Below are 12,858 nucleotides of genomic sequence, written 5' to 3'. Positions count from 1 at the left end.
CTAGAAGACGCTAACAATCTTCTGTGCTAGAAAAGGGCTGAAATTTCTATTTATTGAATCACTTGAACAGAACCACTCCAACTATTTCAATTGTCTTCATTTCTTAAACTCAAAGTACACATTATCTTAATGACAGCTTTCTTTCTCCCAACTTTACATAAAAGGAAGAATGTGATCGAGAACCATAAAATGGGCCCTTAGGTTTGGTTTGGTTTTTAACTTTTTGGGGATGTAAATTTCTGGCATGTGGGGACAATGTATTGAGCTGGCTCAGTCTGAGCTCTTAACCCGTGTTTAATTTCATCAATAAATACAGAATTTCCACAATAAGGAGAGAAATATTTATCTTTTTATAACTTTGCTCACAAATAGATATTCAGTAACATAGAAAGAGACTAAAATCCTGCTAAACCCATAACTAGAAACCAAGCAAATGAGTCACAGTTACAAGCATAGCTTTTAATAGCTTAATTGATGTTACCTTAAATCTAGGAATAAAGATGTTAATCTCTTTACATCAGTACATTTATTCTTGTCATGGGAACATTTGACTTGCCAATTGTTGTGTCAATTGATGTCTGAATTATGTTTTATTTTTCCTTTAAGTATATCTCTAAAATTCAGACACTTGTTCATCAAGTTGATTTAAAAGAACTGACTTAATAGTTTTATGTTCTGAACAACTACTCAACTTTGTAACTCATTTGAGAATAAGTACCATCAAAATGGTAAAGTATTATGTATTAGTTTAAATGACCTACTTGTTGAGAGGCCACCAAGATATCCCAAGTTGTAGATTAGACTGGAGATTTGGGGGGGGGAATCCTAGAACAGCATGCTGGAGAATTCTGGGAGGTGAAATCCAGATGTCCTAAAACTGCCAAGTTTAAGAAACACTGCCATAGTTGTAGGCAGTGACAACCTACTTCCAAGAAAATAAGCCGCTCAGAGTTTTCCTACGGTAATATGGGTAGCCAATAAATTAAATTAAAATAAATAAGTCTATATTCCAAATTCACAAGGAACTGAGTTTGAGTTGAAATTTTTACGTTTTTTTGTACACTATATACAAAAATACTTTATACAATAACTTTTATTGGAATAGTGCTCATTATTCTGAATAAAGGTATAGTGCAGTGATGGCTAACCTTTTTGCCATCGCGTGCCAAAAGCGGGAGGAGTGCGGGGTAGTCACGCGCATGCGTGCCCACACCCATAATTCTATGCGCCCTGCCCCCCCACGCATGTGCATGTGACCCCCCCATGCTCCCACTGCTTTTGGCATGTGATGGCACGGTGGGCCCGGTAGGCCCATTTTTCCCCTTTCCCAGGCTCCAGAGGCTTTCTAGGAGTCTGGGGAGGGCAAAAACAGCCTTCCCCACTCCCCCGCAGGCCATGCAGAGGCCGGAAAGAGCCCATTTGCTGACTTCCGGTGGTCCCAAAAGGCCTGAAAATCAGCTGGCCAGCTTGCACATGCATGCTAGAGTTGAGCCAAGGGCAACACTCTCATGCCCACCAATATGGCTCTGCGTGCCACAGGTAGCACGCGTGCCATAGGTTCGCCATCATGGGTATAGTGTTTTCAGTTTATAAATTAAATTTTGGTTTATTGGGAAGCCTTTTAGATTACACCTTTACTAGTGATATCTCATATAATTAAACTGCATGTGTAGTTTATAAAAAAAAAATAAGATGAATTATCTCCAACATGATAGTTAGACATTTAAGCAGTTTTTTTCCTAAAAAAACTGGCATGGAATACAGGCATTAGAAGTCCAAAGAGGAAAGATACAGTTTGTCAAAAATCCTAACACTGAAAATGACAATTAGTCCATTGAGCTGAATTGGAACTAGGAGATGTAGTGAATGAGAGAAAGGAAAGAGCTATCGAGAACTGTTGTCTGAATGTGCTCTCCCCACATCACTCCTTTCACCCCAGCCACTTTTTAAAAAATATTATTCATTTTAGATTGAATTCAATGCACAAAATGCTGAAATAAAGATTAGGTTTTTCTCAACTCTAACACTATATGTGTTCCCCACTCGCTCACATTAGAATAGATAATGTGCTGTAAATGCCGAATGTGAAATGGCATTATATATATTTTATTTTTCATTCACTGTATTCACCCAAAAGGAAGATGATCCAAAATTTAAGTTGATCCTCAGATCTGGAAAATAACAGATAGGGATTAAAAGAAAGTCTGCTTCCATTATTGAATTCCCAGTGATTTTGAGAGAGGTCTTCCATTTTAAAGGTTTTCTGGGGGGAAATACATAAATGCGGTGTGATTCTTATGCTATTTCACCAAAAGCTTTTGAAATTCAATCATCCTTTCCTACTCACTGAATTTCTGGTGATAGTGCAATCCCGAAGAACTTGTCTTCCAATTTTTAAACTTCCTATGTTTTCTCATCACTTCTCCCGTGTTTTCCACACACACAAATAGAAACTGTAATGCAATGTCTTAGGCACCATCTGTCAGTGAAGAGTTTCAGTGTTAGAATCAGGGGTAATTGTGTGTGTTCCTGGCAAAGATAAGTTCCCGTAACAGTTGCAGCCATATAAGCCTCTACGGAGCAGTACTCTGCTTTTTCCAAATAGAATCAAGGCAAGAATAAACATAGCTGCATATCAGACTATATATCCAAATTAATAATTAACTATAATCGAGTGGGAAAGCTGACAAGAAAAAATGTTTGCTTTACAAACAAGGAATGAAGAATTATTTCTAGTTCTTACCTGCTGTCAAGGTCATATGTACATATGACACAGCAGTTTCTTCTAAGTTCTTCTTTATTATTTTATATCCCCATGGACCTGCCTATTTTGTTAGTAATTATTTTCATATTTGTTTATAAAACAGAATACCCTTAATGTATGCAACATTCTGGATCAGGAGTCACCAACCTTTCCGACCTCACGGACCACTAAATTCATAATTTTAAATCCCGTGGACACTAATATGATCTGCTTAATGATCGGCTGGGTGGGTGTGGCTAGGTGGTCATGTGACTGGGTGGGCATTGCCAACTCCTCGCCTCCCCGCCCAGGCTCCTTAGGGCCCCAACAGGAAGCAGTTGTTGGAGCTAAGCAGCCACCACAAGAAAGAGTTGGCAAAAACAGCTGGCTCAGTTCAAATTGAATCTGGCTGAGAACGGGCTCAGCAGAAGCACCTCACTGAGGACTATGAGCATAGGCTTTCCAAGCAGAGGGAAGACCTGCGGGAGTGCAAGGCCAGGTACCGGTGCCTGGAGGCTCAGCGAGCTGAGATGGTCAGCCAGTTCCAGGCCATGATACAGTTCCACTGGAACAAGGCTCCCCGGCTCTTCACCACCAGCGATGCTTCCCTCCAGCCTTTGCCCAAAGACTCTCTGCAGCAACACAAACGTTCATTGCACGTATCCAGCCCAGGGACCGTAGTTTGAGGACCCTTGATTTAGTGCAATATAAAAAATGCAAGTAATTTTTCTGTGGACCACCAAAATTTTCTCGTGGACCACCTGTGGTCCACGGACCACCAGTTGGTGACCGCTGTTCTGGATGATATGCGCAGAAGCCAGACTGAACTATAAAACATGTGATTTTGTGATTTTTCTCTTTTATTCTGCTGTATCCAGTACTGCAACATCCTTTATAAAGACTTTTTTGTCTTTCTTATCGACAGTTGGGGCATGCATTATATGGCAGGTGTTTGTCTGTTTGACTTGTTAGCTGATATTTGCATACTGCAGGGGATATAGTAACTATTACACATCTACATAATGTAGCTTTACGGGAAACGCTTCAATGTTCAGTTTCTTCATTTGTTTATTTTTTAAAAAATAAATTGATCTTTGATATAAATTAGCTTAAGTCACAAGATGTAAAACCCAAGGGATACCTGGGATCTTTCTTGAAAACCTTCAAAAGTTATCAAACCATTATTTTTAATGTGACAGAAAAGAATAATTGACATCATAGCTAAGGCTGAGTATAGCCCTTGTACTAAAAAAAAGTTCTGCAACTTAATGCCTTGCATATATTTGCATCTCTCATCAGTTCTTGCATCATACTAATTGGCAAAGGAATGTGTAGTTTTAAAAAATCCATTCTATGATTTATAGTAATATTTGAACTTGCCAAATTCCTGATTTAAGGTAAGTCAGGTAGAAACTTGTCTTCTTAATTCTGTGAACTGGGACTCTTATTTTTACTTCTAAAACTAAGATTGACAATATGGGCAGTGTTAACCATATGACTAATACTGCTTTACTCTTGGTTCATTTCCCTCACATTACCAAGAATGTACGTAGCCCACTTTCCCGGTTATAGCAGCATAAAAACACATAAAATTAAAGATGGTTTTACACTCATCTTTTCTAAGACAAGAAGAAGGTGTAGGGAATATATCCGTATCACTGAAATGCAAGAATGAAGAGAAAAATTACTTTGGAAGGCAGGAAAGAATTCAAAAGTTAAGGGATGGTGAGATGATATTCTTATGTAGTATCAAGCCTTTTAGAGTAACTAGTGAAGAGGGAATCTGTGCTTTTCATTGTCCCAGGACCAAAAAGAACCCTTTATTTCTTATATAAAAGTTGACTAGAGAGGAAAAAATGAAATATTTCTTCAACTGCATGAAGACCACTGTGTGGTTAAAGTATACAGGGCAAACCATTTTACACACATACCGTTTTTTTCAGAGTATAAGATGCACCTTTTTCCCCCCTAAAAGAGGCTGAAAATTTGGGTGTGTCTTATATTCTGAATGTAGCTTTTTCAAAGCTTTTCAGCCCTAACAAGGCGATAACAAGGCACTAGCGAGCGATCTTCCCAGCTTTGCCTGCTCCCTCGACTCTCCTCTGTGCTTTAACGAGGCGCTAGCGAGTGAAGCGATCTCCATGCTTTGCTCCGACTCTCAGCTGTCCTTTAGAAGCTTTTTTTTCAGCCCTAACTAGGTGCTAGCCAAGTGAAGCAATCTCCCTCCATGCTTTGCCTGCTTTTCTCATTGCTGCTTCCTCTCAGCTGTGCCTTAGAAGCTGTTTTTTATCCCCAAGCAGGGGATAAAAACCAGCAAACTAATCTGCTGAAGCTGACCAGACAGATGCTAGTCAGATGAATACTTGGTAGGCAGATTTTTTTTTTCCTATTTTCCTCCCCATAAACTAAGGTGCGTCTTATACTCCGGTGCATCTTATGCTCCAAAAAAATGCGGTAATTCTGTCTTCCAACATATTGTTTCTACTTCTCAAATCTCATAACTTACCATCCAAGAAGACCACATCTTTCTGCTTCAGTTTGATTCTGGATTTGACAATAATTTCTTAAAATGTAACCTTAATGTAAATGGATGGTAGAATTTATTAAGTGTGTGTTAGCTACACATTATCCATGTTATAATTACTCTGTAGTATTATAAATCATAGTATTATATGTATAATATTATAAATCATAGTATTATAAATCATGGACTTTTTCGTGCAGCTGTTGAAAAAAATAGGATTGCCAACATGATCGCCAACGTCCGATGATAGATATGGCACAACAACAAGAAGAATTATTATAAATCATTGGTTTTGAAATCAGAAACTTTCCTAATGTTCATTGCTTTGCATAATTCATTATGTACTTCTTAATTATTGCCTTCATTTTTTTCATCAGCCTGATACTTCCTCAGAAAATTCAGTGTTTCAACTAATGCACATCTATGCTTTTGTTCTTATTTACTATAAGCATATAAATCAGGCCTGTCCAACCTGCAGCCTGTGGGCTGCATGTGGCCCTGAACACCTAGCAATAATAGAAATAATAATATAAAAATAAAAGAAGCTTGTTATTTATATGCATTAACTATATTATATGTTTTATATGCAGCCCAAGACAATCCCTGTTCACTCAATGCAGTCCAGGCAAGCCAGGCAAACCTGTGATATAAATGATATCTGCTGCTTTCAAGTTGTGAGTTATCTGAATGAGTTCTTCAAAATTATAGAAGTGTGCTAGTAAACTGCTTGAGCTGCAAAAACATATGTGAAAAAGTACAATATTTCCCCCTATAGAAAATTATCTTTGACATCTCTCGATGTCAAAGGTATGACATGTTTCAGTAGACTTCAATATATGCAAATAACATAAGCATCATTTTTAAGAACTAGGCCTGAAGATGAATATTTATCCTGAAACTACCATGAACTTCATTGCCCTTTTTTGCCTTCACTGTTGAAAAAGTTCCAGGTGCTGTGTATAGAATCTCCATAGGGTTTATGTTTTCCACAGCTATATAGTCGAAATGAATGTGAGACAGTTGCCAGTGTTGTGAGCATGGCTTTTACCTTTGTCTCTGGTCAAGAAATTATGCAGGTGCTGTTTATAGTGTTCAAGGAACACCTGCCAAATCTATTTATCCAGAGGGGAGAGTTTCCTGAATGCCACATCTACCATAAATATGGTTGTTCACTGCCATAGTCAACTGCTTTAAAAGATCATTCACTTTGCTAGTTATTCAGAGCAATCGGGGCAATTTCAAAGTAAGTGTTAATACTGTTTAATAACATGTCCAAAGGAGTCCAGCACTGTAATGTAGGCTTTTAGATTTTTTAAGATTTTTTTTAAATGAAATCACCTGGAACAAATGAAGATTAACACCAGAAAATACTTTACATTATTTGAGAGACACATTGTTCCTAGCGAAAAGAGTTTTTATGCTTTGATTTTAATAATCCTGTGAAAAATAGTATGATTCTATTTTAACCCCGTTTAGTGCATGGTTTTTCAAGCTCTTTCAGGTTGAATTGATACCCTTAATCAAGAGCAAAGCAATGTATTACCACAAGCACAAATGGCCCCTGAGAGTGAGTGGAGCTTTGAAATGTCAATTTATCAGCTGAGATTCAGAAATTGAAATCGAACATAATGTCATGTGCAGTTCAAAGTTGAGTTCCAAGCACTAAAAGTTTAGTATGTGCTACCCATTATGGTCCACTAATGGTCAAGTCAAATTGGCACTAGATAAGGATCAATGGAATTCAATGGTGAGGGGGGGAGTGGCCTTGGATCTCTTGTGGCTGCACAATGATTCCAAACTGATAATACATTTAAACCCACACTTGGGCTCAGCCTGCTCAGCTCCTACACCTATCCCCATGGAGTGCTATTCTGGTGACAGCTTACTGCTTTCCTTGTTGCCTTATTGCTATGGGCGTCCCTGGACCTGCATTTAAGTGAATATTTTATTTTTTCTTATTCATAGTCTCTACTAAAATATCTCTCTCTCTCTCCCTCTCTCTCTCTCTCTCTCTCTCTCATCTCTCTCTCTATCTCTATCTCTATCTCTATCTCTATATCCAGTGGTGGATTGCCCCCAGTTTGCACCGGTTCTATAGAACTGGTAGTAAAACCGGCAGGAGGCTCTGCCCACTAACCCTGACATCATCAAAATTCTGCGCATGCGCAGAAGCTTCTACGCAAGTGAAGCAAGCGTGTGCGCGCGGCCCCATTGCGAACTGGTAGTAAAGGTCTGTATCTCTCTCTCTCTCTCTCTCTCTCTCTCTCTCTCTCTCTCTCTGTGTGTGTGTGTGTGTGTGTGTGTGTGTGTGTGTAGTTCTGTTAGCCCTTTGATGAAGGCCATGTCAGGAGATAGACATCACAGTGACTACTCTAACACCATTTCCTTATTATATGATATAATAGCAGACTCTGGAAAGCTGTGAGGCTCCGATTTGCTCTAGTAAATCACAATTTGCTCTAGTAAAAGGTTGACATATGTCATTGTTCTGTTCCAGTGGGAAGGATATCTTTCTTTTTGTTAGAAAACCATCTTTTTTCAAGTAATAATCCATCAAAAGACACCCGCCCTTATTGACAAACGAGTCCCTAACACAAAGAATGACACCAGACCCACACTCACGAGAACCACACAGGATGTAACCACCACACATCCACGCAGAAAGCAGACTCAAACCCACACTGATGATCAGGCATGACCACGGACCAGAAGCCAGACCACAGCTGCATCATTAGCCACTTTAAACCCCTCCAATCCATACATGAAGCAGACTGACACCCAACATGAAGAGATGGCATGGCCACGAACACGAAGCCAAACAACAGCATCACAGCTCACCAGCTCAAATCCCCCTGCTACTCAGACTAACCCGAGCACAACCAAGTCCCCACCTAAACAGAACACACACCCAGCCAATCAGAGCACAGCCAACCCCCCAACCAATCAGAGCACAGCCAACCCCCCAACCAATCAGAGCACAGCCAAACCCCCAACCAATCAGAACACACCTCCACCCAATCAGAACACAGCCAAGCTCCCACCCAATCAGTTCACACCCCCACTGGCAGTTAAAAGGAAGAAACAGCTGAGTGAATGAGATTTCACAGAACCAGGGCTGTAGAACAACTTAGTTTACGTAGGTAAAACCTGGCTAGAAAGAATATGCACATAAAAGCCTACAAAAAAGAAAAAGACACATTGTACCTTTACAGGGACGATATCTGAGAAGTGGGTGTGGCTCACTGATGACGCCTTAAAGGGCAGAAATAGCTATCTGAGTCTCCCAGAGAGCAACACAGAGTTGCAGTTTGTCAGCAGAAAAAAGGCCCAGAAACTTGTGAATGAGATTTCACAGAACCAGGGCTGTAGAACAACTTAGTTTACGGAGGTAAAACCTGGCTAGAAAGAATATGCACATAAAAGCCTACGAAAAAGAAAAAGACAGACATATATATATATATATACATACACACACACACACACACACACACACACACTTTGATAGGGTGTTTTGCCATATTAATAAGTTATTGGCTTATTTGGATGGATGGATAATTTGGAATTGGCAACTAATTTGTGACGTTCCATTTTCTCTATAAGTCTGCTGGTTATTTTAAAGCAAAAAGTAACATCTGTGACATATCACTCAGTCTCAACATATTTTTGATATTGTAGTGACCAAAACTGGGTGCAACAGATGCTCCAGCAGATGCGAAATTTAATTGGACAATTAGCTTTTCTATCACCTCCACCGGCTGCTGCATTACAATGGTTTCAAGGATCCTTAGAAAGACTCTCAACTTCTATAGCTTCTAGCTCCTACCGACCTAAAAAGCCTCTTTAAAAAGCCTCTTCCCGCAAGATATCCATTTGATTTGTTTCTGTTCTGACCACAGTGAAGAAAACTACAGAGGATGTGGTTTGTGGCAGAATATTTTCAAAAGTAAAAGTATCATCAAGCTATACTCAAGGAAATAAAACATTAATTCATCAGCAAAATGAATTAGCAATTGGAGGGAAACATAGAAGGTTCTGATTGAAAATTTTTCAGCAAAATCCCTTTAAGTTGGCTGACCTTGTTTAACTTCTGCATTAAGTAAAATTTGCCAGGTTCTCATTGTAGTTTGTCTACTTCCTTCTTCCAACAATAACAATTTTCTTTTCCTTGGAATTGATAAATTCTACTTTCTACTTTCTGAATAGATAAAACATAGCTGTATCTTCATGATTAACTTATAGATTGCACTGCAGCCCAAGGCAATGAGAAGCATTTCCTCCACAAATGTGATGTGTAATGAGATAAATATGATGGTTTGCTTTGACAAGTTCTTCCTGTCCCTATCTTCCCAAAAATCTGTGAAAGAGGAGGTTGTGCAACTTTGACTGTTCTCTGTCACTTTCACATTGAATATCATTTTTCACTGTGGGGGGGGGAAATGGTCTGCTCCTCAACAACTCAAACTGTGTTTGCTAATCAGTGACTATTTTCTGTGAGGACTCTTATTTGAGTGTGCCTCCTGTGCTATACCACTGATACTTGCTTCTTATGTGTGACTACAATGGCCATTATAAATTTCATAAATAATAATTAATCTTTGCTGCTAGCTATCCTCTTGTCCAGTCTTCTTCCACCTTTCCCAGAATCCTGTATTTCTCAAGAGAGCTGGGGCATTACACAATGTGTCTAAAATATAATAATAGATCATTTGTGCCTCAAGTGAAAACTTCAGATTGATATGTACTATAATGGATTAATTTTCTTGGCTATCCCATGGTCTTTTGGTCAATACCAATGTTTAGAAACCTCAATACTCTTCCCCCCCTCTCTCTTTCCTTCCTTCCTTCCTTTCTTCTTCTTCAAAGTCCAACTTTTACTTCTTTGAACTTTCACACAGAAACCTATTGCTTCCATGATTTTAATCTTTGTTAAGTACAAATCTGTGGCAGCACCTGAATATCTTTGCCAAAGACATCATTACTATTCTAGCATGTGCTAGTCTGTGGTGTATTTCTTGACTTCTAGTTTCTTTACTGTTGTTAATCAGCTCTAGAGAACAGCAATTCACTGCTCCACTGTTTCATTGTTTTTAATATCAATTCTAATTGTTGTGCCTATAGCAGTAGTTTGGTGTGTTGACTTATCTCTTCTAATCTGTTGGCCAGTGTTTTTCCCTAGATTTGTTGACATAGTTTGTTTAGGCCTTCTACTGATTCTATTTTGGTAGATATTCCATCGATTCCTTTAGCCCCCTAACTTGGTAATGGATTGAGTGGTGACCTAATATTTAAGTACAAGAGGTTTTTATAAATAGGTAACATACTTCTAAGCTATCTTGGATTTTGACAACTTTCCTGAACAGATAGAACAGAATTCTATCTCTGTTCAATGTCCTTTGATTGGTCAGGGAGAATCTGATAGTACTCATTCCAACTAACAAAATTTATTAAAAAGTGTAGGTAAAGTAAAAGGTAAAGGATTCCCCTGTATATTTGTATCTGATTCTAGGGAGCACTGGGAACCAGTGTTATCCGCAGACACTTCTGTGGTCATGTAGCCAGCATGACCATACACTGAGGCACACAGGGCACTGTTACTTTCCCACCAAAGTGGTACCTATTTATCTACTCACTTTTGCATGCTTTCAAACTGTAAGAGCTGAGGCAAGTAATGGGAGCTTACCCTGTTATGCAGTTCTCAAGTCTCAAACCTGGGCTGTCAGCTTTCCATCTGACAATCTCAGTTTCTTTCATTGCTGAGCCATCACGCCCCGTATTAAAAAGTATATGTTTTTGTAAACTGCATCTTATTTCATTAGATGTGTAGAGTAACTAGATTGAAGCAGGTTTTAATCAACCTATCTTTTCTTTGAAACTGATTGGGAATGGCATTTAAACTAAATATATTGACCTGCCCTGATAAGTTCTTCAATTACCAAATTGTCCTTACTGGTGGGAGCAATCACAAACCCTTGCAAGATCTCTTAGAATCCAATAGCATTTGGAATGGATAATCTGAATAGATCTATTGCACTGTCAGTTTAAGATGTTTCCGGGGGCGGAGGAGACAGAAATGCAGTAATGCGATAAATAAATGAATGTGGCTTAGTGGCAAAAATAAAATGGAGTGCAGAATTATAAGTTAACGAACAATCAGATTTAAAAAAAAAAACCCTAAGGATAACAATGTAAAAAAAAAAGGCACTACAGATTAGCAAAATATATCTAAATTGAATCTGCTACTGCCTATCTTTCTCTAATAACAAGAAATCTACAAAAAACTTTTGTAGAAGTTTTGAAAATAAAGGAATTTCTGAAAAATGCACATAATACATTAATATATTTATTTAAAAACATTTTCATTGGGGCAATTTAAATTTTAAAAGCCTGTATTAGAGAAAGAATTATACCAGGGATGTTTGCATGATAAAAACGATTAAGAGATCTATAATATGCAGGTGCACATTTTCCCTATGTATATTTAAAAAAAATAAAGGGGACAGAAAAAAAGAGAGAGGCAGAAAAAATTACCCTAGTAACATAGAATTGGTTCTACCCACTTATACAGCCTACCTGGAATCTCTAATTTTGTCATAGGGCTGAAATTTCCCACCACTCTGGCATATAGTTATACATATTCGCCCTTCATTTTCACAGAGCATCTACTATGGGAGAATAATGATGAAATTAAAATGACATATTGGCTAAAATACGGACTTTTAGCTGAGTGGACTCAGGTCTAGCAACAGGTTGCACTAGCTCATATAATCACGTTCATTGTGAATAGTAGGGAGTAAAATAAACAATAGCCTAACTGCCAAGGCTGACTTGTAACACATTTCTAGTCACAACTTGACAACAGAAACTAAGGAATCAGGGAGGGGAATGCTTGGAATGTATTGGGAGCTGGGAGAGAGGTGAGGAGTTTATGTGAGCCATTTGCAGCCTGAGAAAATCCTTACACTTCAAGGCCCTGTGATGGAAAACTTCCGAAGGCACAGACTATTTTCCCAAAATAAAAAGAATGTGTTGGATTGGTGGACAATGGACGATGGGTGGGGGAAATTAACTATGCTGTTTTTCACTTAAAAACCTCAGAGCTAGCTTCATTTCTTCTGTGCCTGTATGGGATCTATTAGTAAAATAATACTCTTAGTAAAATGAGTTTCTTTTGCTGCATATGCCAACGGGACTAACCTCTTGTAAAATAGCTTCTATAGCTCTAATAGCTCTAGTAATAACAGAGAGAGAAAAATGGGAAAAGGGAAATAAAGAACCCAATTCAAAGAATCAATATATATTCTAATGAAAATTCTCTGCTGGAAAATCCTGTACGATTCTTAGCTGCAAATGTGACTTAGGGTTGCCAGGTGTCCACTATTTGAGCGGACAGTCTGCTTTTTTCACATTATGTTCACTATTTTTTTTCACAAAATAGTGGACATTTTTTTTATTCAAAAGCTTTATGATGAAATGGTACGTAATCTAAAGCTGTACAGTCTAAGAGAATAAGGATCGGAGAATCGTGTTTTGTCCTTTTTTTCATAAGTTAGAATGAGACAAAGATCGAATATCCATTGAACTCGATTCTCCG

Source organism: Pantherophis guttatus, chromosome 3 (genome assembly GCF_059756535.1).
Source record: "Pantherophis guttatus breed Tessera chromosome 3, ASM5975653v1, whole genome shotgun sequence".
Taxonomy (NCBI): Eukaryota; Metazoa; Chordata; class Lepidosauria; order Squamata; family Colubridae; genus Pantherophis; species Pantherophis guttatus.
This window is presented reverse-complemented; position numbering follows the sequence as displayed.